This window comes from Dermacentor silvarum, chromosome 5 (genome assembly GCF_013339745.2).
Source record: "Dermacentor silvarum isolate Dsil-2018 chromosome 5, BIME_Dsil_1.4, whole genome shotgun sequence".
NCBI lineage: Eukaryota > Metazoa > Arthropoda > Arachnida > Ixodida > Ixodidae > Dermacentor > Dermacentor silvarum.
In genome coordinates, this window is record NC_051158.1 from 121,734,371 (window position 1) to 121,761,750 (window position 27,380).

The 27,380-nt window shown below is 42.3% G+C and overlaps 1 protein-coding gene and 1 long non-coding RNA gene across 2 annotated transcripts in view; both read left to right on the plus strand.

Moving 5' to 3' along the window:
* Positions 1-27,380, plus strand: part of LOC119454385 (uncharacterized) — a 127,498-nt gene that overhangs the window by 12,541 nt on the left and 87,577 nt on the right. The gene's annotated exons all lie outside the window — the stretch shown is intronic.
* LOC125945980 (uncharacterized) lies at positions 7,899-16,999 on the plus strand. The gene is made up of 3 exons (XR_007467289.1): positions 7,899-8,009; positions 12,527-12,652; positions 16,890-16,999. It is a non-coding gene; the product is annotated as an uncharacterized LOC125945980 (long non-coding RNA).

The window sequence follows — 27,380 nt, forward strand, 5'->3', positions numbered from 1 at the left end:
TTCAAGACGCTCACTATTACATTCCAAGAAAGAAGACGAAGCAATGTGCTGTTTTGTGCGAGTTTCAGTAAAAAAATTTAATTAGCGTATAACTCATTATCTAATTATTCTGAAATCCGTCAGCTTCAATGCTTGCATAAAAAGAATCAACTATTAGGCCCGAAACGCATGCACACTTGCTTTTTCGGTTGTATTCGTGTCGACCGGAGAAAAGAAATACTCTTGACGTTGGTCTTGGAACGCGGCACGTCGAACGATTGTCTAACATGGTAGTGTCTCCAGCAAAGTGATCATCTGCAGCAATACGCAGGACAATGAAGTTAACTGACCGCTAGTTGTCCCATCAGGAAGCGGACACGAATGTGCACACTGAGTTTTAGGTCATTTGAAGAAACACGTGGCGTGGGACGCGCCTCCGAAGTTCGAGTCCCCAAACGAGGACGCCGTGTCGCAAAGGGTTATAAAAAGAGTCATCGCACCCGATTATTTCTTATTTTTCTAAATGTAACCACTATAGCAGCGCGGTGGTTCGGGCTTTGCGCAGCAAAACCTGGGCGCAGGCGATCAAATCCCGGCCGCTACTGTCACTTAGCGATGGGGGAGGAACGGAAAAAGTCTGCCTACTGACTAAGCATCTGTGTCCCATGGCTGCCTCACCGCTCACTCACGCACTCACGAAAAAAAAAACAGCGTGGCTACGCGAAAATAGAACTGATAACAGCCGAAGAATACGCTGTCTGATTACTTGTACTGATATTCTGCTCTCAAAATATAAGCAAGTAGCCCTGGCTAACAAAGAGCGCGTCACGTTGAAAGAGATAGGTAGAAAATATTTGCGCACAGTGCGAAAATAGACAGGCCATAGATTTAAGGAGGGATGCGTCTTCAACGTAGCGCTGCTGTCGATCGCTGGTGACGTAGCGGAAGTGTCGCGAAGAGGCTCTTGGCCAAGCGCTCGCGTGGTCCGCAAACTTTTGTGGTTGACTGTACACACGAAAGGGTTGATGCCAGCAGTGAAATTCCACCGACTCGCAACAGAATGCACGAAACAGACAGCCGACAAGCATGGATTACTGCTGTGCGCAGTACAGCGTAAGTAAACTCTTGTTGCAGGCTCTGACAGTTCTCGTCGGAGTTCACGTGTCCTGAGAAATTGATTATCTGCACTATGCACTGAACAAGACCGGAGTTACTTCCTTCATCACTAGTACACCAATCAGTCGAGATTCTGTGAGGTACAAGGCCGCTTCCTGTTTGCACCGGCCTAAGTGAAGCAGAAATGACTCGCACGCACTATTTAAAATGCGTACACATGCCATAACTATGCAGTGTGGTGAAATTTTCTGTAGAATTCTCAATCTGTTGACGTAAAGGCAAATGACGGCTGCACGCTCGCACACAGCGGAAGACACAGCGGCCCATGCACTTGCCGCAGGAAATGCAAGGCGACGAAAGCTTCGTAAAAAAAAAAAAGCATTACTCGTTTTTGCGCGTATTTAAGTTTTCTAGCGCAATAACGCAGCGAACAAGCTATTGCTATGGGAGTAGGTATAGCCTGGTAACACGTACATTTTCACATGTATAGCCGCCCTTGACCTGTGAAACGCACTTCGCCCCGACGAGGACGACGCCATCTACGCTTAACGGGGATTAACAATTAATGATGTCTTCTCCGATCGGGCGGGTCGTCTCAATGATGCGTTTTCGAAGACTGGTCCATTCAGTGGCGCGATGAGAGACGCTTGCTCCAAACGCCCACTGTACCTTTCGTACTTACTGTATTTTACTGAGCTTACATTACTTTTTACTTAATTTCTGCAAAAGCACACACACGCGCGAGGGGGGGGGGGGGGGTCCCATGTCTTTGATATACATGCACAGAGTCTGCTTAAACTACCGATATTTATTATCGATCACGGCACGTAGAGGAAAGCAGACGCTTCCCCCCCCCCCCTCCCGGTCGGGCCGATGAACCCCCCCGAAAAAAATTTCTGGCTACGCCCCTGCACCACAAACGGTTTGGGAATTCACTCTGACGAGGAGAGGCGCACAGCTGACGCGACTCAGCCCAGTTCGAAGCGCGGCCGGCCATCTTCTCCGTCGGCGGGGTCAGTGGCCTTATAGCTCATGACGTCAGTCTAGAGTGCGCGCCCATTGGTGGAAGGGCACGTGTGCATCCGCCTTTGAGGAACAAATTCTCCTATCTTCCTCAGTTGTAGCCGACTAAAGGTGGCACTGAGCGAAGCGGAGGAGGGGAAAGGGGTGAAGGGTCGCGGGGGAGGAAGGTAGGCGGAGCTAGGTGCGGTGGGTTCACCTCCTTTGACCGCGCACAGGCCAATATGAATACATTAAACTCGCTGACCGCGGGCAATCGCTGTCAAAACTCTGGCGTGAGGAAGCGCGCCAGCAGCAGCGAGGGAAGCAACCTCGTGCTGTCTATCGCTTCAACGAAAACTAAGCGCCGAGAACACAACACGCACAAAGGTATGAGCCGTCTGCTGATTTGCTGTGCAGATTAAAGTCCCTATATAAGAAAGGCCGCAAGCTTGAAAAGCTTGCGGCCCTTTATACGCAATGCCTCACAACTTCATGTGTACCAGAGAGCTGGAAGAACGCCAACATTATACTAATCCATAAGAAGGGAGACGTTAAAGAACTGAAGAATTATAGAACCATTAGCTTGCTTTCAGTATTGTATAAAATATTCACCAAGATAATTTCCAATAGAATAAAAGCAACACTTGACTTCAGCCAACCAAGAGAACAGGCTGGCTTCAGGAAGGGATATTCTACGATGGATCATATTCATGTCATAAATCAGGTAATCGAGAAAACTGCGGAGTACAATCGACCTCTCTACATGGCTTTCATAGATTATGAAAAGGCATTTGATTCAGTAGAGATACCAGCAGTCATAGAAGCATTGCGTAATCAAGGAGTACAGGAGGCATACGTGAATATCTTAGCAAACATCTACAAGGATTCCACAGCTACCTTGGTTCTCCACAAGAAAAGCAGAACGTTACCTATCAAGAAAGGGGTCAGGCAAGGAGACACAATCTCTCCAATGCTATTCACTGCATGCTTACAAAAGGTATTCAAGCTCTTAGACTGGTAAGGCTTAGGAGTGAGGATCAACGGCGAATATCTCAGCAACCTTCGGTTTGCAGATGACATTGTCCTATTCAGCAACAATGGAGACGAATTACAACAAGTGATTGAGGACCTTAATCGAGAAAGTGTAAGAATTGGGTTGAAGATGAATATGCAGAAGACAAAGATAATGTTCAATAGCCTGGCAAGGGAACAAGAATTCAGGATCGCCAGTCAGCCTCTAGAGTCTGTAAAGGAGTACGTTTATCTAGGTCAATTACTCACAGGGGACCCTGATCACGAGAAAGAAATTTACAGAAGAATAAAATTGGGTTGGAGTGCATACGGCAGCCATTACCAAATCCTGACTGGGAGCTTACCACTGTCGTTGAAAAGAAAAGTGTACAATCATTGCATTCTACCGGTGCTAACATATGGGGCAGAAACTTGGAGGTTAACAAAGAAGCTCGAGAACAAGTTAAGGACTGCACAAAGAGCGATGGAACGAAAAATCTTAGGACTAACGTTAAGAGACAGGAAGAGAGCGGTGTGGATCAGAGAACCAACGGGGATAGCCGATATTTTAGTTGACATTAAGCGGAAGAAATGGAGCTGGCCAGGCCATGTAATGCATAGGATGGATAACCGGTGGACCATTAGGGTTACAGAATGGATACCAAGAGAAGGGAAGCGCAGTCGAGGTCGGCAGAAAACTAGATGGGATGATGAAGTTAGGAAATTTGCAGGCGCAAGTTGGTATACGCTAGCGCAAGACAGGGGTAATTCGAGATCGCAGGGAGAGGCCTTCGTCCTGCAGTGGACATAAAATATAGGCTGATGACGATGATGATGATGATAAGGAAAGTACCGTCATTCTTTGATAAACGCCGCTTCTCTCTCTCCTGTATCTCCGATTGGACGATGATAGCGGGCGCTTTTCACTTCTTTATATTTTATTTTTTTCCGAATCAGAGCCATGTTGAAAGTCCTCTGCGCAGCCGCAGTCGTCAGCAGCGGCGGCAGCGCGCGCCCGGCCTGAAAGCTTCAACGTGGACTTTCTAGGTGCGCCACCGTCGACTTGGCTTTCGCAAGCAAAAAATAAAGAAAAAAGCAAGCGCTTTAGGAGAGGAGGCGGCGGAGGAAAGAGTAGATGGCGCTACTTTTCTTATATAGGGACTTTAGTCCAGATAGGTCTCGCGTCCCTATTGAAAAATTTGTACGCGAATTGTGCGAGAAATGTGCGAGATGTATGCATATCGCACAGATTTGACGAGAAGTGTGCGATGTGCTACGCACATTCAACGAGATATCGTAGAAAATGTGCGAGATCTGTACGCATGAGCTGCGTAGACTTCACGAAGTGTGCGAGATCTATGCGAGGTGCTACGCAAATGCATGTGCGAGATGTACGCATGTGCGAGATGTGTGCGATGTGCTGCGCCAACCTAACGAGATTCTGTACGAGGTGTGCGAGATAGCGTGTGATGTGTACGCACTGTAGTCATATGAGCAACGAGATCTTGGCCGATGACTACGAATTGCATACAAAGTGCATGCACCTAAGTTGTAGTGTATACAAAAGCTCGTGAATGACAGCAAGATTTTATGATGAATCGTTTGTAGCACATGCAAGGACATAATCAATGTGCTGTATGACGACGTCGAACCATTGTACCACATATAGCAGCATAAACTGCAGAATGAATAAGAGCTCCAGTGTTGAATTTCTGCAATGCCATATAATGGACACACACATCTCCATCAAAGCTCATGTCAGTCCTAATGATGCAACGATTTTCACTTGGGGACATATTCTCGGATAATCACTTATGGCAATACTATTGCCTTCGTGCGACGCATTGCTCAACCAGCCAATAAGCGCGCACTGACAGTGATATAGCCAAAAGCTGTTGTCTGAGAGTACGTCCCTTGTTCAGAGTGGATCACCCGAAGCTTTTAATGCAATATAGGGTTGAGTACCTTCACAGTTTCAGAAAAAAATGCTATAGGTTTGTTTTTATGCAGAATAAAAGAAGCTGTCAATGCGATTATAGCTCACTGAAAACACATCCAACACGAACGAGTTGGCAAATGATTTTATTGCATGCAGTTTGATCAGTAACAGAAGATGCACGCGCTTTGTCACAGCCTAATCATATTGCTTGCGTCAGAGCTGTCAGTCAGAGGTAGCAATGCAGAAATTTCAAGCTGCACATTTTCCAAACAGCTAAGTGTGCCCCCCCACAAGACGAGTAATTCACGAAGAAAGTTGGGTTAGTTGGTGTTGATGCAGTTGCTGTGACTAGTGCGAACAACGAAAAAAAAAAGGTGGGACAGGACAGAGCACTCTCTCCTATCCCACCTTTTTTCCGTTAGTCTTGTTCGCGTTAGTAATTATGTCACAGCCCCAACGAGACTATCAAATCTGCTAGTCACTTTTTATTGCCCATATTTGAAGAGGTTGTTAGTGCCTGTTTATGCCAAACTGTAGCAGGCAGGCATAAACTGGCCATGCATGCCCACATGTAAAAAATAAATAGCACCACAAACTCAGTGTAAATAAATTGGTGAATAAATAGCCAAAATAGTAGCCAAAATCTATCACACTTTGACAGAAAAAAATAACGAAATTACATAACCATCAATCACTAATGCTGTCATACGATCAGCACATTTTGCCCAATTGCTGCTTGAAAAATTATTTGCACTAAGTCTTTCACAACTTGTGCACTGTATGCCGAGAGAGCTTGACGTAGTAAAAAAACCTCGTATTTGCCGCTCAACAGCGGCAAATATGAGTTTAGCGTGGCAACGGAGCATTATCTGTGTATATACTACACAAAACTGAATTTGAAATTAACGGAGAAATAACTAAGTAGTTCGTGCAGTGATGGTTCAGAGCAAGGCAACACTTTGCGATTCATTAAAAGCTGACCTCGAAACGACCAAAATGTCAATGTCCCTACATTCAAGCAGGGTCGTTAAATGACGAACATGCAGCATATCCTGGCGTTCGCGCACGCCGGAAACAAATTAAAAAACACTTTTGCAAATCGCGGACACAATAACGACGCATATCAGACGCACGCACGCACGCACGCGAACACGCACGCGCACACACACAGAACACAAGCAGTGTCCGAAAGCACTCGCGACAGACAGTGCGGACGTTCTCGCGCGTTGGCAAATCGAGCCGGCGTGGCAGCAGCGTCCGATGCACAGACGGCACTCTTCATGAACTATACACATCCGCAAAACGGCACACAAGCCAGAACAAAGTGCGTCGAAGACGCCACTCGACACCAAATGCGTCGTCGATAACGCCGCATTAAAACACGGACACCTTTTGAATTCACAAACATTCACAAACCAAACCACGATATGCTGCGATTTAACGGCCCTGACCGGTTGATACGGCTGCTCCACAGGTTGCTGCCCTCGATGTTGAAAGAAACGTTGTTGAAACACGCCGCATCACTCGCATAACATGTGAATACCAGCCGCCACCATCCATGCGATCACGATTACCATGGAGCACCGTGCCGATACAGTGGTGCCGAGGAGCCAGAGAGCAACGTTGCCTGAGACGACAAAACGATAGACGACGATGTAAACAATATGGCCGCCATGACGTTTATCCGGCTCTTGCAAAGCTTCCGGTGCCTCTATCTTGACGAAATGACATCATTTTCCCGTGTTCGGCTGTCAAAATTTTACCAGTCTAGAAACGTTGGGCTGTCGGTATGTGAGCGCTGCATGAATATTTTCCTTGCGGACGGTCGATGTGGTAGTTTAATCATATTTACGCTTTGCCGAGAGAAAATGTGCTCTTTTTTGTGCGCATCAGCGATCGCTAAGCCCCTGGGCCTGTGCAACGCTGCTAGCTAGCTGTATCTTTCGTGCGGTGCGGCATTGTTGGTCATCGTAGTTCGGTCCATTCGTGCTCTTTGTTACCGGCTCATTAGCAGCCTCTGGTACTCTCGCCGTTCTCGCAGCGGTTCACAGTGCACGGAAGAATGTATTGGAAATTGTACTATTACGTTCATTCGCAATTTAACAGTGTTTATGCCGGAAGGACAGTTCGTGCAGTCGATGCCGCCGGACCTGACACGAAGGAGCGTTTGCCGAGTATGTCTCCAAAGGTAAGTCCGGCGCTTGGCGCATTTTTATAGTTCGTGTAGTGTGCCTTGTTAGGCGGAGCACACGATGATTAGTACAGCGACAAAAATTATAAAAGTGATTTCCTAATGTTTGTTATTAATGCCATAGTACACATTTAGCAAAACGTTTTTTTTTTGTGAAAATTACCGTCAAACAAGTATAGGATGTTGCCAAGAGCTTCATATATTGTTTCTTTGCTTTCTGTTATGAAATACACTAGCGCCGAGTATCGTTTAGTCTGAACAGGCACAAAAATTGATGCCGCGAATGTCACTGCTTCTGTACGTAATTTCTCAGCAAGAAATGGTATTTATATTTCTAGAAGTACGTTGACGTGTTGTCTTCACAGCTAACATCTGCGCGAGATGGCACCGGATTGCTCTGTCTGACTCATGAGCACATTTTAGCTTGTATGCAAATTTTTCTGCTTATATATTGTCAAGACAACCTGTGTTTCTTGTGTTGAGTGTTCTGTATGTCTTCGTGCATTTGACAGGTTAAATAACTGCCCGTGATGTCAGAATGAGGTATTTGCACAACCATTTAGCTGGCTGAGTTCTTTTCACAATTTAACGCGGTGTTGTTAAATCACAAGTTTGCAGTTTCAGCAGTGATTGCAATAAACTGAACATTTCTTACTGTTTAGGGATGTCACGATTTCGTGAGACGGAGGCATCTCTGCACCACATGGGAGCCTGTGGCAAAATGCAGTCTGAGCAGCCCGACAAGGAATCTGATCTGCTTGCTTTGACAAGGTGTGTACAAAACAGTCACTGCCACTTATGAGTTCTAGGTTCTGTTGGTATAATTCGTACGTGCCATCGGTCCTGACTCTTTTGGTGAGATTTACGAATTTGGACTCGTTCTAGAACTTTACTATTGTTGCATTGAGTTATGAGAATGAAATTCTATTGGGAATATGTTGTAAGAATCTTAAAAAATGGGGTGGTATGAGATTGCAAAATTGCATCTAAAACAATAACTTGTGATGGCACGTGTGCTGCTTTATTAGCAATGCAAAATCCCTAACGAGTATACCAGAGGGGCACTTCCTACCAAGCCCGATTCAGATCAAAATTAGCTACTGCAATTGGCTTCCTCGCGCAGCTTGCACAAAAGAGCCAATCACAAGTGAGAAATTCGATCCGGATTGGGCTTGATCGCAATGAAAAGTGCACTGTATGACACCTGTATTAGACGAGCTTATTGAGATAAGTTCGTAAAGCCGGCTAAATCGGCAACAGCAAAAGCACTGAAAAAAGCACACTGGTCTAAAAACAATGTCAGTTTCTGCTGTTCCAAGTTAATGGTTAATAATGTGTCTCTATTGAACAATGTAGGCGCTGAGAGAAAACTTTTAGAAAATACATGCTGACTTTCCAACACAGCATTGTGTCTAGGATTTTTGCAAAATATAAAGTTCACAGGGTGGCAGGTTTGGCATAACGTACAACACTTTTGCTTTAGATGCCATATTCATAACTTCCAGTTTCGACATAATATTCGAGTACTACTTGAACTGTATATTTTAAAATATCGCCTACCTTCAGTTTAATCAATATACCTACTCCTCTGAGTCAAGTATAATTGGGGGCTTGAGTAGATATGCATGATATGCTACTTACTGACTGTATAGTGACGTATTTTTTTAGGAACTGTGTTTTGAGGCACACATATCCTTTTATGTCTGGTTATGAGTTGCCCGACGAAAGCAGAAGGGCTTGCAAGTTATTGCATATATTACTGCACTTAATTCCTTACATACATGCCTGCACAGATTCTGTGTTCCTAGATTTATTTCTCTAAGTAGTCAAAAATAATGTATTACACTTTTTTTTCTCTCTTTTTTTTTTGGGGGGGGGGGGGCTGTTCATTGATTCCCATTCCTAAAGGGACGTTGAAAGAAAAAACCACAAAAGGTGGCTTGAAAGTGTTTGAATTTGCTGTTTAACCTCTTATTATTTATTCTTCTAAAGCACTACCAGCATGAACACGTTTCTGTTCACTTTTATAAGCTAGCTGTCAGATAAGAAACCACAGTGTGAAAGAGTATTTCTTTTTTTTACTTGTTTTATTGTATGTTCTTTATTTGGCTCACAATGTTCTACCTACCGCCTTATGCAGTACTCCAGCTGGAGCGTATGAGGTATGTTTATAAATGAATAAGTAAATTCCTGAAGCTTGCAACAAACCATAAAGCATAACATTTAAATGTAGTCAGTTCATAATACATCCCTAGAGCAGCATAGCATCAAGCTTGAAGCTGATCTCTGATGTCCCATAAATTGCAGGTTTGATAATGTAGTATCACAAACTGCTTGTTACGCATGTCAGTCAGCCTGGTGCAGTGGTCGCAGGTGAGAGTGTAACCGAAAGCTGGGTATGCTTTGCCCTTCCGCATTTGACATGGGAGAGAGCTTGAACTCTGCTATTGGGGGGGGGGGCTTCTCTTATAGTTGGGACCATCTCTCTCACCTTCTCCTTATTATTCTGTCAACTTGCTAATATGCACTTCTACAAGCTTAGTTATGATGTTGACTGCTGAACTTGGATGATGTGCGTTTCAATAGTTAGGTGGGACCCTCAAAACCATGCTGTACTTTGTGTGCATTTCAAATGGTCAATTTGAAATATGCGATTGTCTGACATTCTCAGGGAAACAAGGTTTTTGCTCTGAATAAGGCATAGGCTGCTTCCCGAAAGAGCACCGGAAGCAATACTTTCTCACCTAACAAAAGTGTTTAGGCACGCCGTGCTCAGGCCATGCTGACCTACAATAATTAGATCATAATGTGCTATATCGACCGTTACATGTTATTAAAAGTGGCAGACAAAAGTCATAATGCACTTGAATTTCACTGTTAAAATGTGTGTGGCTACCAAACATTTAGCCTTAGCCCCTTTGGCGCAGACACCATTAGTGCAAAAGGGGCGTATGTCATTACCAAGCTTTTGGGATAAGTACAGACTGAATAAGCACTTGTCAAGATTTTGAGTAGTACTATTACGTGAGACCCGCCCAAAGTGTGATTTTATTTTTATTTTTTCATTTAGACCATGGAGTCACTTTTCTCGTAAGCCTGTGCAGATACGTAACGCTAGGCGAGCCCCATTCATTTCTCCCTTTACAGTGAATTCTGTTTTTCAGTTTCATGTTGCATGACATACAAAGGCACTTTAAGCAAGGCCAAAGTGGTTTGAATGTGTACAAAATGACTCCGGACACATTTTTTTGTTTGGAGGCAGTTTAGACGCATCATGTATTCTTTCTTTTTGTGTTAGTTTTGTGATGAGAGGTTATTTATTGCAAAAAGAAAATGAAGGTTAAAGTGGCATTTCCTGCCAAATTTTGTGGCGAAACATCGTACGTTGGAGGACATCATGCATTCCAGAGTATTTTCGTATGTTTTGGCTGTTGCGGTTCAGTACACTTGCTCCAAAATTGCTAAGTTCAGTTCTTGCCTCTTTTAGAATGCAATATAGTCAATTTTTGGCAAAAACAAATTAACTAGGCCTTAGCAGACAGACAGCAGGTGTGGGAACTTTATTGTGGTTTCACCACCTGTAGATCGTTCTTGTGTATTTTCTAGCTTATCAAGCCTCTACTTTTGGATAACTGCAGTTTTTCTGGGTTTGCGGAAGAGTAATTCAATAATGCATCTCAAATAATTATTTTTCCCTTAAGTGTCCCTCTAAAGTTTTGTCTGGTTGATGAGGCATGAGACAACACTGCCCGAAAGTTATCTTGCATGTCAGCAGTTGTGTTGCCATGTAATCACCAGTATTGTCATTGAGGTGCTCAGAGATGTCACTGCACTTACTCCTCATTACCCAAGTCCCTAAGAAGCCATAAAGAGGATCTGTTTGAAATGTCCTGCAATAAGTTATATCATACTGTATTCACTGGGGCTCTGTTAAATGCTTGCAGTAGAAAAGCACTGTCTTCTCCAAAACATGCATAGTGTGTTGAGAATTTGTCAACGATTCTTTTTACCTCAACAGTCATGGAAATATTGATTTACCGTGTTCACTGGCAGACTTATATATCAAGCCTGATCTCTGTAGCTGACTGTAGGCTTTTTTATTACACAAAAATTAAACTGGTTTTCAATAATACCACCTTTTCACAGTACTGAAGCACCAGTTCGCAAAAATAATAGAATAAGTTTAACTCTATTTTTTGTAAAAGCAAGCTGTTGTCTTACACAGCAACTTCAGTGAGTTTTTTAAGCGCGGCAGGCTTAGGATGTTGGTTGAAAATTAAGTTGCTTAAAGACGTGTTGGATCAGAGAGCATGTTTTCTTTTATCTATTGTAGCATTATCTGGTCTCTTATGTTCCTTTCCATGCTATTCACAGTGCACACTTTCTAAGGAGATAAGGGACAGGCAGATGGTGGCATTCACAGCTCACACATTCCAAGGCACTAAGGGACACACAGAGTGTGAAAGAGGACAGTTCTTTTTCACTGTCTGCCTGTCGCTTATTCTTTTGGCATGTGTGTGCCATGAACACCACCAAAATGAACTGTTACCAACTTGCCCAAGCTTCAGCTCTTGCGCTTGGTGTTTTTGTCTACAAAATGCCCATCTGGCAGTAGTAGTGTTGCTGATATTTGCGTGTATGAAAAGGGGATGCTTACTTGATTGCAGAACAATTTGATTGGTTCTACACATGGTACTGAACTTACCAATGTCATTTTAAAGGTGGGATTAGGTAGGAAGCTATTGTGGTACTGTTTAAAGTGCCCTTGTGCAGATGCTTAAAGCTTGTCTTCTGTTGACAGAAATTGGGCTCAAGCCGTAGGAGGATAGTTGTCAAAGTTTACTGAAAGCCTCCTGGTAGACATGCTGAGTTATGCTGCTTGGGACACTTATTGGTTAGCCCTATTGGGTAATGCTGCTAGGCTTATGGGTGCTTTACCATTGCAGTGCCTGCAGAATGCATGTCGTGCTATGGTATCATAATTGGCCCACCAAGTGACCACCTTTGCTTACACTATGTGGCTGTCTGGCCTACTTTACTTAACCTGACTGCCACCTATACACAAGGAGGAGGAGGGAGGCAAAAAAAGGGTTCAATTAATTTTCTTGAATAGATGGCTCATGCATCATATTTTTCTTATAGTGCAGGATTTGTTGCTCAAAGTGAAGCTTGCTATATGGAGAATATCTACATTTTTTCATATGTATACCGAACAAGGATTGATTTGTTCATGGTGTCACTTTTTATATTATACTCACGTGACACTAAGCCCACTTGTATTAATGCAGGTATGGCTGGGCCTGCAGAGAAAGTGTAAGCAGACTGTGGTGTGTTGCTGATCAGTGCTGATCTCCACGCCTGAGTTGGTCCCACAACATCCAGGCACCAGCGTGCTTTGCTTCATCATTGACAAGGTAATATGATATGGAGAGCTTGCACCTGGATATCATTTTTGAGCTTGAGTTTTGAGAAATATGTTAAGATAGAAGACACAAGGGTTGGCCTTGGTGATAGATACACGTGTGTGTTTTTTTTAAAGTGCTCTTTTTGAAATATTCTTCGCGGACCTATTTTCAGCAAATGTTTACATTCCTTAATTGCAAACTGCCGGAGAGCTGGTTTATGACTTAAACTAGCACTCTTTCACCAAGAAAAAGCCTTATTTAGCACAAAATTCATAGGAAAGGCAAGGAGGTGACAGGACAGAACACTACTAACACCATCCAATTTTACTGCTTGTACAGCAATATAAAGCGAGAGTTGAAAGGACGAGGTTTGGGTTTGTGTTCGTTGGTTCTATGGGTTTTGGAGCCCCACACAGCTTCTTTGCTAGGCAGACAAGCTTGTGGGATGTGTTTCTGCAATTTGTACAGCACACTGACAGTGCAGGTGCGGGCCTCATCTTCGGAAGGAAGTGCACTGACGGCACCATTCACGGCGCAGATGACTCTCATAGAGTCAGGCAAGGCAAGGCAAGGTGTTGATGTTTGTTCCCTTACCCAAAACAGCATGTTTAGGTTCAGTGTAGTTGTACGAAGACAAGTTAAACATTACTTTCATGGTTTGAGTGGCCGCATTTTTCTTAGAGCACTAAATTTCTTTTCTTGCAACTGCCTGCCCTGGTGTTTCCTTAGCGTCGGCATGAAGTTGGCATGGAGTTACGCATCCGGGAACTCGTGAACAATGACCCTGTAGTTGACACTTTGCGAAGAATACATCGGCTTCCAAGCCCTTCATTTTCTGTTGGCATCCTTTTACTTGTACTCTTGGCAATTTCTTCTCGGCTTGCTGAATTATCTTGAGGCCCCACACTGACACTACTGATGTCTTCAATTGAAGACTTTTCAGGATAAGACTCCTGGCTTTGCAAGTGTGGTTTAAAAAAAGGTGGCACTTACAGGTGGCTATTCAAGACCTGAGTGATATGAACCGGCAAGTCTTGGTTAGATCTTGTGTGTAGTCCTGTTGGAGTTAAACGTTTTACGAAAAATTGTATCGTCACTAACACGATGATGAGCACTTGGTCATTCACCACAACTTCATAGTCGTTACCTGGCTAAATGAATTTTCGTCGAACCCTTGATAATACCTTCTACAGAACTTATGTACGAAACATTGTTACCAAGACTTACTGGTTCGTCTCACTCGCGTCCAGAATAGAAATCTGTAAGTGCCACCTTTCCTGCAAAGAACCTTATCCTGAAAAGTCTACACTTGAAAGCAATGGTAGTGTCAGCGTGGGGCCTCGAGATAATTCGGTCAGCTGGAAAGAAATTACTGGCAGCAAGAGTTCAAGAGTGCTGACAGAAAATCAAGAGCGTGTGAACTAGAGCAGACCATTATTCGGGTCTTATGGGACATACAGCTGAATGTCAACTTCACAGCGAGACTAACGGACCACCTGTGCGGGCAGTCACAAGAAAGCTTGATGTATTATAACCAAAACAGCCTGTTCAAACCAGGAAGTTATCTTGAGCTTGTCTTTCTACAAGCCCACTAAACCTGAAACTGCCATTCTGCGCAAAAGACAACTTCAACACTGGCACTTCACCCAACACTGACGAAAATAAGCTGCTTCGTGTCACGTGCCAGCAGGAGAAGGGCCCACGAGCTTACCTTCCATGGTGTAATCCAGGAACCTGTCTCGGCTCCAGAAAGGGAGCTTTTTTGGCTTGGCTTGGGTCAATCACCATAAACTTATCATTACCAAACAGAACGCATTAACAGTTGCAGACTCAGGGTAATGTCTTTACTTGCTTGATTTTGTGGACAAAAACTGATCAAAGGGTGCCCAATGTGACTAGTTATCCTGTCCAGGAATCCGTGATTTGAAGAAGTTTGACAATCATTTCATTGGCTAAAAATCGCAAAGCATACTTGTGCTGTCATTTGAAACAAAACCATGCACTTTAAGGAACGGTGACAATTTCTTTAGGTGTGGGGAGCACCTGCACTGCATATATAATTTTGGTTAAAAAGAAAGTAAGGCAGAATAGGCCATATAAAATTAATGGCAATAATTTTGGCATAAGTAGATTTTTGCTCAAACCATCTGATAGTTTCTTGTTTTAGAAAGTATTAAATTTTGTTAAACGTAGCTGCTGTCAGATGATTCTATATAAGCATTTGGCCTTATGCAACACTATTTGCTTTAAATAAAATTTTGGGGTTTTATTTGTCAAAACCTCAATATGATTGCTGAACGACATATTGTAGGGCAAAGGCACAAATACACAGATGATATACGAAAACATGTCACAGGTGCTGCTAATAACTTAATTTGAAACACAACAGGATACTGTATATATACTCTTCCGAATGCACAGGCGCACTAGCCACTTCGGGAAGACAACAGAGGGCGATTATCCGTGCTAACACAATCATTTTGAAGATCTAAAGAAAGCAAGTTCTGCGTCGTACAAAACAACAGAGGTCTGACTTACACAATCACTACTTTTTTATGTAAAACGCTTTGAGTAGCTCACATGCAATTTTATCTTTACTTCTGCCTGGGATCTTCACATCATAAAATCTCGCACGACAAGGGCACGCTTTTTTTTGCTGATAGATGCGCATTCAAGTCTGTCGTCATGTTTTTAGTATGCTCCCTCATTCAATCATTGATGCAGCAGCCAGTTTGTCCTACATAGGACTTTCCACAAGGCAGTGGGATTTCATAAACCACACCGGGACCACATTGCCTGTAAGGTGTTACATGTTATACTTGGCAGCTTACCTTAGATCTGCCCATTATGCGGGGACACGTTCGGGCCAGCCTATTGGGAACAGAGAACAATACAGGCACTGCATGCCTGTTCGCCACTTTCTTTAAATTGTGGCTCAACTTATGCACATACGGTACAACTTGCGGTCTTTGGCCACTCGGCTCACCAGCTCTGGCCTCATTCACCAGTGTGCCCGCTTTTGTAGTGTTCTCTTTTCCCAATATGCTGGCCCAACTGTGTCCCCGCATAATGGGCAGATCTAAGCTAGGCTGCCAAGTACAACACGTCACACCTTACTGGCGATGTGCTACCAGAGGGGTTTATGAAATCCCACTGTCTTGTGGAAAGTCCTATGTAGGACAAACTGGCCGCTGCATCAATGATCGAATCATGGAGCATGCTAACAACACGACGAAAGACTTAAATGCGCATCTTTCAGCACACTGTAAAGCCTGTCCTTGTCGTGCGAGATTTCATTATGGGAAGATCCTGGGCAAAACTAAAGATAAAACCGCACGTGAGCTGTTGGAAGCATTTTACATAAAAGAAAAAAAGTAGTGCTTGTGAAAGTTGACCTATGTTGTTTTCATGATGTGGAACTTGCTTTCTTTAGATCTTCAAAATGATCGTGTTAGCCCTGATAATCGCCCTCTGTGCTCTGCCCGAAGTGGCTGCTGCGCCTGCGCGTTGTGAGGAGTACATATACTGTATCTCGCTGTGCTTCAAATAAAGTTGTTAGTAGCGCCTGTGACGTGTGTCTGTGTATCTTCTGTGTATTTGTACCTTTGCGCTATGTCGTTCAGCAAACAGCAACTTGCCTAACACCAAGTCCTTCTGCACAATATGGTTATGGGGGACCCTGTAGTGGGGAACTCTGGATTAACTTTGAACACCGGGGGTATGTGCCCAATGCACCTTATGGGGGTGTTGTTGCACTTTGCTGCCATCAAAATGTTGCCGTTGTGCGTGGGATTTTATCCTGCGCCATTCGGCTTAGCAGTGCAATGCCAAAGCCACTAAGCCACCACGATTTTTAGTTTTGCTGGCAGAATAGCAGTTTCCAAGTAATTTAATTAGCTCAACCTGTTGATGCTGCTCTCTAAAAGTAGATTTTATGCATGTTACTTATGTTGCTTCAGTACTAGTAATTATTATTACTCAAATAATGTCTTTTTTTACTGTAATAACACTTGTTTCAGTGATCTGCTAATGTAACAGGTTATTCTACAACACTATAATGCACGTTTCCTTAGGAGTCATAAGCATTGCAGGAAACCACTTATTTTTAATAAATTTTGTTCAGTATCACATGTTCTGAATACTAAAGCATTCTTACCTGTGTGAATGTCAGCTAAACTGATTTTGCCTATGTGTTATCTTATTGCATGTGTGAAAAAAAACTGTTGGCTTTTGTTTACTTTTTCAGGTGCGCGGCAAGCTCTCACTCAAGCAACACATTCCAGTGGTCTTCTGTCAACAGACTGGGTGTATTGAAGTACCATTATAAGGTCCAATAAACAACGCTTGCGAGATGTATGACGTGCTCTTGCTTAAAATCGGAGGACTTCACTATTAATGTCAGCTTGAATAGGTGTGCTGAAGAACCTGTGTAACGTGTACTTGTTTATTAACAAGTACAAACCATTACCTCACCTGACATTTTTTTCACCTCAACATAACTCTTTACTGTAGATTTCTGAACAAACCATTACAGCGACACAACACTGCAGTAATATCAGCACAAGTGTTCATGCATGAACACTTGTATTTACAAGAATTGTATTTGGCATTATTATATTAAATATGAATACGAGGTGCGTATCTTTTTCAGGGTGCATACTCTCACAGGCCGTACAAGCTCGTCATCTTGCACGCACTAAGCTCGTAGAAACGAACTCGTTCATAATCTACGAGAATCTCGTTCAGTGACAAGAACGCGATCTCGTACACATGTGTGCGAGAAATGTACGCGATGATTGCTGCGTAGACTGTACGAGGTTCTCGTAGACTCAATAGTTTTTGCAGAGTGAACGAGTTTCTCGCACTTTCTACGGAGCAATAATCGCGTACACTAATTCTCGTACATTCTCGTTCACATTTTTTTCAATAGGGGTGACCATGTGCGGCCGCGCAAAGTATGCAGTTACAAGCCGCCACCCCCCTCCCCTACCGCTCTGCCTCGTCGCTTGTGCGCGATTCGACTTACCATCGCGCACTTTCACTCGCTCATACAGCATACGGCCAACACCACGTAGATAGCACAGGCCTGCGCACTAGGATCTATGACGTGATGCTAACTGGCCCGAAATTTCAATTGCAAGAGCTGGCGTGACGAAAGCGGTGACGGTCAAAATATACTGTTGCTTACGCGGGAGCATCTCCATTAGATTCTATGGCAGTCGGGCCAGGTAGCATGACGTGATAATCGGATGTGTAGGCCTTGTGCTGTCTAGGTGGTGTTGATACGGCGCGCGGGGACGATGTTATCACCCTTGAAGTTTACACGAAACGCCGCGGCGACCACGATGGCAAAAATGCGCCTACAGTGTCCATATATTTGCTATCGGAATGATACAGTAATGGCACCCATACGATTGCGCGTGACCCACGTTCGCGATGTGAAACGTCACTGCACCTTTTTTTTTTCTTGCTCCGTTGTCTAAGGCCGGAATAGAGTACACGCATATGTAGCACTCGTGTGCTTCAGTCCGGTCACACCACGTGGTGTGGACCAGTTCCCTCGCACACCGGTTTACTAGAATGATAAAAGCCAAGTCAAGATCGTATATTACAGTGAAGCTGTATATGGCTACGCTTCTATGCAATTTTCGTATTTGATGCAATATCGCTTCATTCTGTGCAAGAGCTCATATGTCTCATCACTTGGATGTGCATTTTCAGTAGATGAATCATCAACAGGCACCCTTTTCAATATCAGTTGCACTATACAGTATATATAGCAGTGCAAAAATATTATATATTTCATTTGGCTCCTGAGAGCCATTGTGCCTCGCGCGTTCATGCTGCGGCTTGACAGAACGCTAGCCTAGGGCTTCGACTCTTGAAGACGGATTGCGGTCGTACTTTAATTACACTGCACACCTCAGCTACCGCGCACTGTGTTGCGTATTTCCACGATGTATAAAATGAAATATGAACCGGTAGCGAAAACAATGCGCACTGGTGAAATACATTTGACTCATAAGTAGAGTAGCCCAGCAAAATGTTTTTCTTGCTACTAGAGGTTTATTAGATTTTATTAGATATTATAGATACAGGTTTATTAGATATTAGACCCCGTATAGAGGGTCATAACAGACGGGACAATACAATTACATACATGAAATATGTACGATGTCAATGTACGCAAAGTTGCTTAACCCTTGTCAATTCACAGCGAATAAGATGTCGCCTTGAATGGTGTTCAGCACACTTCGGACATTTATCAAAATACGTACAATGAACATCAAGTCGCACATATCACTTGGCACTTCAAAATTAAATTGATAACTCCCGTATATACGCCTCAGCAGCATTTTCAAAGTCGGTGACATCTTTTCGGCCAACAATAGCGTTTGGCAATTGGTTCCACATTTCTATCGCATCCGCGGAAAATGAGTATCGAAATCTGTTATTTCGGTACGATTTTATGACGTAGTCATGGTTAGTTCACGGGGTTCTCTTGCTTGGAGCGTGTAGATATTTGAGCTTATCAATCTTAAGTTGATCCTGCAATATTTGATAAAGTACCTTCAGCCTATATTTCTTTCTACATACCTCAAGAAAATCCAAGTTAGAACGCTGTAACATCACCGTGGCCGATTCCTTCCTTCGGCACGTCGAACAAATAAAACTCGCCGCCAGTCTCTGTATCCTTTCCAACTTCCTCTTAAGCGTCACTTGATGGTGACTCCAAACAACGGCTGAATATTCTGGTATCGTCCTTATGAAGGTGGTGTATGCAATAACTTTTACATTACGTGATGCATGTTCCAGCTTTTTTTTCCCAGAAAGTATAACTTTTCATAGGCTGTCATGCAGATGTTATCTATGTGTTGGTTCCATGTCAAATTTCGTGTTATTGTTATCCCTAGATACTTGAACTGGTGCGCATTATCCAAGAAGTGTCCTGCAATGTTGTAAGAAAAGTAACTGATAGTTGTCTTTTTGCTGATGTGTGTATATGTAGATATGGGATAATTGATTTCCATTTTTCATTTCCTACACCAATCATATAAATTTTGCTAACATTTCTGAATTTTAAGCTGGTCATCTAGTTTATAGTAATTGTGGAAATTAAGCAGTCGTCTGCAAAGAGCTTAACCTGAACACCCTCTTCTGCCACGCTACTGATTCCATTGATATAAAGGAGAAACAATAGTGGTCCCAATACTGAACCTTGGGGCACTCTTGAGAGTACAGCTAATGAATCTGATACATAGCCATCCAATTTAACTACTTGCGTACAATTTGTTAAATATGCTTGAATCCATTTTGTGACACATTCAATGATTCCTTTATTACGTAATTTGAAGAATAATTGGACATTAGGTACTTTATGAAAAGCTTTCGCAAAATCCACGCAAAACACGTGAACCTATTTTCTTATATCTACTGCACCTGCAAGGTCGTGAATTGTTTTTATCAACTGTGTAACAGTTGATAACCCGGTCCTGAAGCCATGTCGATAAGGATATAGTTACTTGTTCTGATCTAGAAACCTGAGTATGTGTTTTGCTATTATATATTCGAAGACTTTGCAAGTAACTGCAGTAAGTGACACTTGACGGTAATTTGTTGCCTGTCTTCTGTTACCTCCTTTAAGTACAGGTATCACGAATGCGGTGCGCCAGTCTTAAAATTAAATTAAATTATGGGGTTTTACGTGCCAAACCCACGATCAGATTATCAGGCACGCCGTAGTGGGTTACTCCGAAATTTTGGACCGCCTGGGGTTCTTTAACGTGCACCTAAATCTAAGGACACGGGTGTTTTCGCATTTCGCCCCATCGAAATGCGGCCGCCGTGGCCGGTTTTCGATCCCAAGACCTCGTGCTCAGCAGCCCAACACCATTATAGCCACTGGGCAACCACGGCGGGTTGCGCCAGTCTTCCGGCAGTCAGCGAGTTGTATAAGATTTTCGAAAGATGATAGTTAGGTAATGTGACATCCATTCTGCGTATCGTTTGATGAATACAGCAGCTATATTATCAGGTCCGCTCGATTTTTTCGTATCTAATTTGAGTTGTTGCTGAAACATCCTTTGCAGGGTGATTTCAAGTGTTTCCATTGGAACACTAGGGGAAATATCTACGGCTTCTTCTATACTCACCGTAGTTTATGGGACGTTAAATACAGATTAGAAGAATTTGTTAAGATTGTTTGCTATTTCATCATTTTATCTTATAATGTCGATTCCAACATGAATTTCGTCAAATATTTCTTTCCTGTCGCTAAAATATGGCCAAAATTTCTGAGGTGCGATCCTAAGAAAATCACTGAGGTTTTTTCAAAGAATGTTTGTTTAGATTTAGCTAAAGGACGCTTGAGTTCAGTTTTTAGATTGGCCAAGACCACTGGCAACGTGTTCCTTTTACGCCATTTCTTAATTTTTTTTTCATATGAATTATATCTCGGGTGGGCCAAGGACTTGTATGCTTTGTTTTTTAACCCGCGATGGAACATAGTTGTCTGTGCAAAGACTAATAACACATTTGATTTCTGGCCATAATGCTACTACTCTTGATAGTATCAAATTAAATCTCCAAAAAATCAAGAATCGAAGTGTTATCAACCCTAGCACATTCCTTAATTTTTACTGGCACATAGCTCTTAACTTTCCTAGTTGCTCGGATGGGCACAGATCATCCTGTGATCCGATGTACCATCTTCTACCGTCAAATTGTAATCATTTAATTTTTTTGATCGAAACACCAAGTCGAGCACTGACCTTGACGTCGGTGTAATTCTGTTATCTTCAAGCAAGATCTGTTTCATATTGTACGTAAACATAATGTGTAGTATTTTTAATACTTAATGATTCCACACCACTACATGAAATATTTTTCTAGTTTATATGCGGTAGGTTAAACTCTCCAGTCATGACCAACTTAGTGTTTTCATTTACATGGGAATATAAAAACTTGTTCAGGTTTTCGAGAAACTCAGGGGAGCTTGAGGTTGGCCGATACAACTCCGAGAAAGAAAACAGTACTTTCAGGAGTTATTTTACACCAGAGAATTTCTGGTACTTCACAATCAATCAACGAAGATTTCAGAGAACCTTTAACTATTATACACACACCCCACCTCCGCGTGAGTCTCTGTCTTTTCTAAATAGGTTGTAACTGGGAGGAACAGTGCAATCATTCGGTATATTTTCATACAACCATGTTTCGGTTATGGTGGTTATTTGAGGATCATGCGAAAGCAATAAATACTCCAGATGCGCAGTCTTGTTTACTATACTGCGTGAATAATAACGAAAGCAATCTTAGCTATTTTTTGGTGTCTAAAATGAGCTGCTTGAGCTATCAGATCCATTTCACTTAGTTGATACTGCGCGCTCACTTCGCTTCATTTAATCAGTATCACGTTTGTCAGAGTGCAAGTAACGCTTGTCTCTGACGTCATCCCATGCATATAACTGATAGTTTATCTGAAGTTTATTGTGCACAAGAATTACTTTCGCTCCTGCGTCCCTGCCAAAGGCAGCACTTTCCCATAACTTTATTCGTATCTGCACTGTTTCCTTCGCATAGTCATTACTTACCCCGATTGAAGTTTCCTTTAGCTTTGCACAGCTTTTGTGGACGGTATCCTTTTCCTTGTAGTCATAAAATTTCAAGATCACAGGCCTACGTCTATCAAGATTTACTTTGCTAATTCGGTGAATGCTTTCCACTGTAGTGATTTTTATGCCAAGAACCTTAGTAAAAAATGTCATTTACAACGCGTTTATTTAACACTTGTGCAGACTCGTTTGCGCTTTCAGTAAGGCCAAACACCACAAGATTATTTCGTCTGCTTGTATTTTCATAATCGATTAATTTTTCAGATTGTTTTCCTACAGTGGTCTCCAATTTGTCTATTCTATTTTTTTCATTTCGTCGAACATGTCTAGCACGCTTTGCATCTTATCAGTTTTAGGATTCACTTCTGCAATTTCTTTCCGGATATCATCTATCTTGCGATCCAATGCATTTTTTCCCTAGAATTTTCTGCAAGATATCAGCAGTTTTCGGGCCGGGATTTTCTTCACCATCCCTGGCCATCAGCAGCAGCAGCAGCAGCAGCATTGACCAGCAATCCACCAAAATAGCACAACATCTACAAGGGCATGGCAAGACTAACAAGCATCTATTATCACTACGATACGTGGAGCAGTCTCTAACCTGCAATAGTAGTAACAGCGTTTTAGGCATCATGCTTGTCAGCCAAGTGCCCCTTGCCCTGTGAAGCCGATGTTCTCGCGCTGTTCCTTTTGTAGACTGGTCGCTGGTGACGTCACATTAGTGGCAGCCGGTCTGGCGAATGCGTACTCCAAGCTTGCATTTCTGCAAAGTTGCGCATCGACGACGAAAAAGAGGCATCCATCGTCCCTCTACGACATTCCGACGAGAAACCACGGCAAGATCTGCAATAGCAGTATCGGCAATAGATAAGAATGGAACAAAGGTCGACAGAAAAGAAAAAAAAGTCGCAGTTTCGTCTAGAAGGTGAAGCGTCGATTGCGATAGCAAATTAGTGGACAGCTATACGAAGTAAAGATAATAGTTTTACGGGCCGTATAAACTACTAGCTAAATTAGCAAGCATGGTGTGACGCGCGCGCAGGCAAACATAAACGCATCTCACTCGATGACCGTGGGAACTCGCTGTCAATACGCTGGACTGAGTAAGCGCGGCAGCAAAAGCGAGTCAAATGACATTCGTGCCGCCACTCTCATAAATGTAAATCATGCCATGAAAAACAGCGCAGGCCGGACTGTGTCTCCACGCAGATGGCTTGCAAGATAGAGATGCCCGAGCAGGCGCGCGCGGCCATAGCTTATTGACATAGTGTAATGACAACACTGACATAGGTTATTTCTATTGTGTTGATCATTAGACGTTGATAAGAAATCACCATAAATAAAGCGAATAAGTTTACTATAAATAAAGTCCACATGATAAACACATTATTAACGCTGAGGTCTGTCTTACTAGGTGAGGCTGATTCAGCGAGACTGAGATCCTAGCATATGGGGATGACAAGGACTAAGGAGTCATTAAAGAAGCATTTGTTTTATCGCGGGGACATAAAAATGTATCAGCATGCGACCCAAACAACTACCACAAGTAGAGTTTTTTTTTTTTTTTGGGGGGGGGGGGGGCAGAACGCGCCATGGGTAAACATTTATTATGTCGGACTGGGTTGCGCAAGCTTGAGCGATCATAATGTATTCATTTTTTTGCTGTTACTTTCTAGATAATTTTTTTATTATTCTTTCACACCTATGTTCTAATTTCATTCGCACCATTTATAGATACGTCCCCTGATTTTTACAAACTAGTCCTCACTACGCCAACGAATAGTTTGCCCGTGTTTCCGCGCCTCCATCGTTTCGTATATAGCGCAAGAAATAAGTGGGGAAAAAATTGCAGGACTATCTGAAACTACTTTTGAGAAATCTGTGGCCGTAATCTACTCATACTGCATTGATCTCCTATATACGATGGTCCTGCACTCTCATTTCAAAAGCTGCTGAGTAGAACTCTAATGTATTTTGTAGCACGCTTCAGGGACACGTTCATGAAAAATTGTGTTTGTCATGGCTTCTGTAAAGCATCCATGTATTTACTTGTACACAGCGTCCATTCAAATTTCAAAGATGTGCAAATACAGTGAATACATGATAACCATTTATAGTATTTATTTAGCTACTTGGATATTCTTTTCTTGTGCAGAGACATTCAGCCTTTTCAATAAAGCTGTCAGAAAAATCGAAACAACGCTATCTGTCACCTTTATAAGTGTTCAAACTACGAAAGGACACTGGTTGTGGTAGCAGTTATGCGCATATATTCTAAAACTTGTTCTAAAAGTAGGGGCTCCATTACACAAATGTTTGTAGAAAGTATATATAAAGTCTACGGAACTGTGTCTATGAAGTAAACAGACTTTCTATAGATATTTCATTAGACTAGTCTATAGATAGTCTAAGAACTTCTGGCCTTGTACTTTTTGTAGACTAGTCTACAGTATGCCTGATTCTATAGACTGACTATAGACAATCTCTAAATAATGAAACTTCCATTTTGTAGCCAAATGTCTTCAGAATCTATATAGACAAAAGTGTACCGCCTTATAGTTCTATTTTTGTAGACATAAATCTATGAAATGTCCAAAGCAAATGTCTATAAACTATAAATAATTCCTATATACCGTGTCTATAGTCTGTCTATGGACTTATGACCTTACAGTTCTTGAATATTATGGTCTACAGACTATTTATAGATTGTTGTTATAGACTAGTCTATAGTCTGTCTATGGACTTATGGCTTCACACTTTTGTAGATTGTGGTCTACCCTTACAAAAATTTCTAGTAACTTTGAATGAACTTTTTTAGACAAATGCTACTAGAACCTACAATCGGTCTATTGAAAGTTTTCAAACCGTTTTTAAACTTCCTAAATACTCCATAACAACATCCTGTCTACTATTGGCCACCGATATTGAGTTCAATTTTTCTTTACAAACTTTCTTTAAACGATGAATGAACATCCTTCAAATATTAAAAGCAGAGCATCTTTATACTTCGTAGAAACATCCTTGTAACTTTTTTCCAACTTTCTGTCGCTTGACCTAGAAATATCCTAGTAACGTTTTTCCTACTTTTTTGCTGTTCGCCCTAGAAACATCCTTTTAACTTTTTACAACTTTCTGTTACTTGCCCTAGAAACATCCTGGGGACATTTACCCACGTTTTCTAGCATTTTTTTTAAATTTTCTGGTAGTGTTCTGGTGTTACCTTGAACATGAGTGGGATATAAAATATGTACCTGTTAGCGAAACACACCAATCTTTTCAAACACTGATATTTATTTTCCAACCCTTTCATACATGTCCTCAGAAGCCACAAGCAAGCAGTGACTAGAATGTGGTCTTGATATCTCCCGTGTTCTTGATATCCCCCTTGCTGCAAGCCTAAAGGAGCAAAAGTGCAATAATAGTTAGAATAGCTTTATGAATTGTACCTGGACGAGATAGCATGTTGCTGTCATCCACAAAAATTTGACTTCAAATGACCCACAGTCAAAACGAAGATTTCAGCTGACTACCTTGCCACCCATAGTTAGAATGGCATTCACACGTCTGGGGTGCAAAGCTTCTTCTTGGGCGACGTCCTTGTGGGTATTGGAACGCCACCCAAAAAGTGACTGAAGCATTGCTGAAACAGTACTGCTGCACAGAATATACACGCTTTACATGTAGGAATCATACACTTGTGTGAAGTAGCGGTAAATCAGTTGGAGTAAAGATATTCCAAGTTTTTAGAACGGCTTCAGCGAGATATGCTTAACTCAAAAAATGCGATGACATGCGTAAAAGCACTTTTTGCCTAAACCATGTCTTTAATGTCTTTAATTGGTAGAAACCATTTTGATAGACCATCTAGTGCGCATTATTCAGAGTTTGAAAACTCAATTTGCTAAAAGAACAACAAAATATTAAATTAAAAAGTGATTATTTCAATATTTCCGCCAAGTGCAGGGCAGCTTGAGCATGAAGCAAGCTTCCTTGTGACATTGCAGAAAATCGGAGGTAGTGAGCATGTGGTACCAGAAACCACAGAGGCAAACATCAATTCTTGGCAGTAGTCAGCGCTGTTACCATGTCACCAGAAGCTTGTGTATTAGGCAGCTGAGAAGTAATAAAGTAATCACTCCGAATAACTGGAGTGGTTATAAATTTGGAGCTCCACATTCAAGAGAACAGTATCACATGCCAAAGACGAATATGATGAAAAACATCATTCATTCCTCTCTAAGCCTAACAAAAACTGTTCAGATTCCTTCGTTATAGAAAGTTCATACAAACACCAGCGAATATTGCGTCGGTAATTCTTTTACCACGCGAGATTTCTCCTTCATTAGAAGTCATAGAAAAGGCTTAGAAAACCGCTTAAAATCATGTTTGCCAAATGGGCCATTAAAACCTCCCATCGCCGACGACTTTGTGGACGTCACAGTGCCAGAGCTTACCAGTATCGTTAGATCTTTACCTGCCTCAGCCCCAGGTTCTGATGGCATTTCCAATGCCATGCTAAAAATTTTGTTTTCAATGTCTCCTGAGGAACTTCTGAACACTGTGAATTATTCTCTAAAAAATGCGTGGATTCCTCAAGAATGCAGGACAGCCAAAATAATTCCGCTACTTAAAAAACAAGGAGCTGGCTACAATCTTGACAATATTTGGCCTATTTCTCTTACGTCAAATATGGTAAAACTTATTGAAAGAATTCTGGTTCGTCATGCCATATGATCGCATGATGGATCATATATCTAAAAATTCATCACTGAGCCCAAGTGAAATAGGTTTCCGACCAGGTCTCTCCATTTGGTGCGCGCATGTAGACTTAGAAAGCCGTATCCACCTAGCTCGGAATAGAAAAGAATTGAGTGCTTTAGTGACTCTTGACGTGGCGAAACCTTAAGACAGTGTTGAGTACCCACTACTGCTGGACAGATCACAGTCTTACAATTTTCCGAAATATATAACGACATGAATTTTTGCATTACTAAGAAACAAAATGTTATTATTTTCAAAACGGCTTTTCTTCAACAGAGTTCGATCAGACAAGAGGGGTGCCTGAGGGGGCTGTTCTGTCTCCTGTACTATTTAACCTATTGATGAGTTCAATTCCGCTGCGC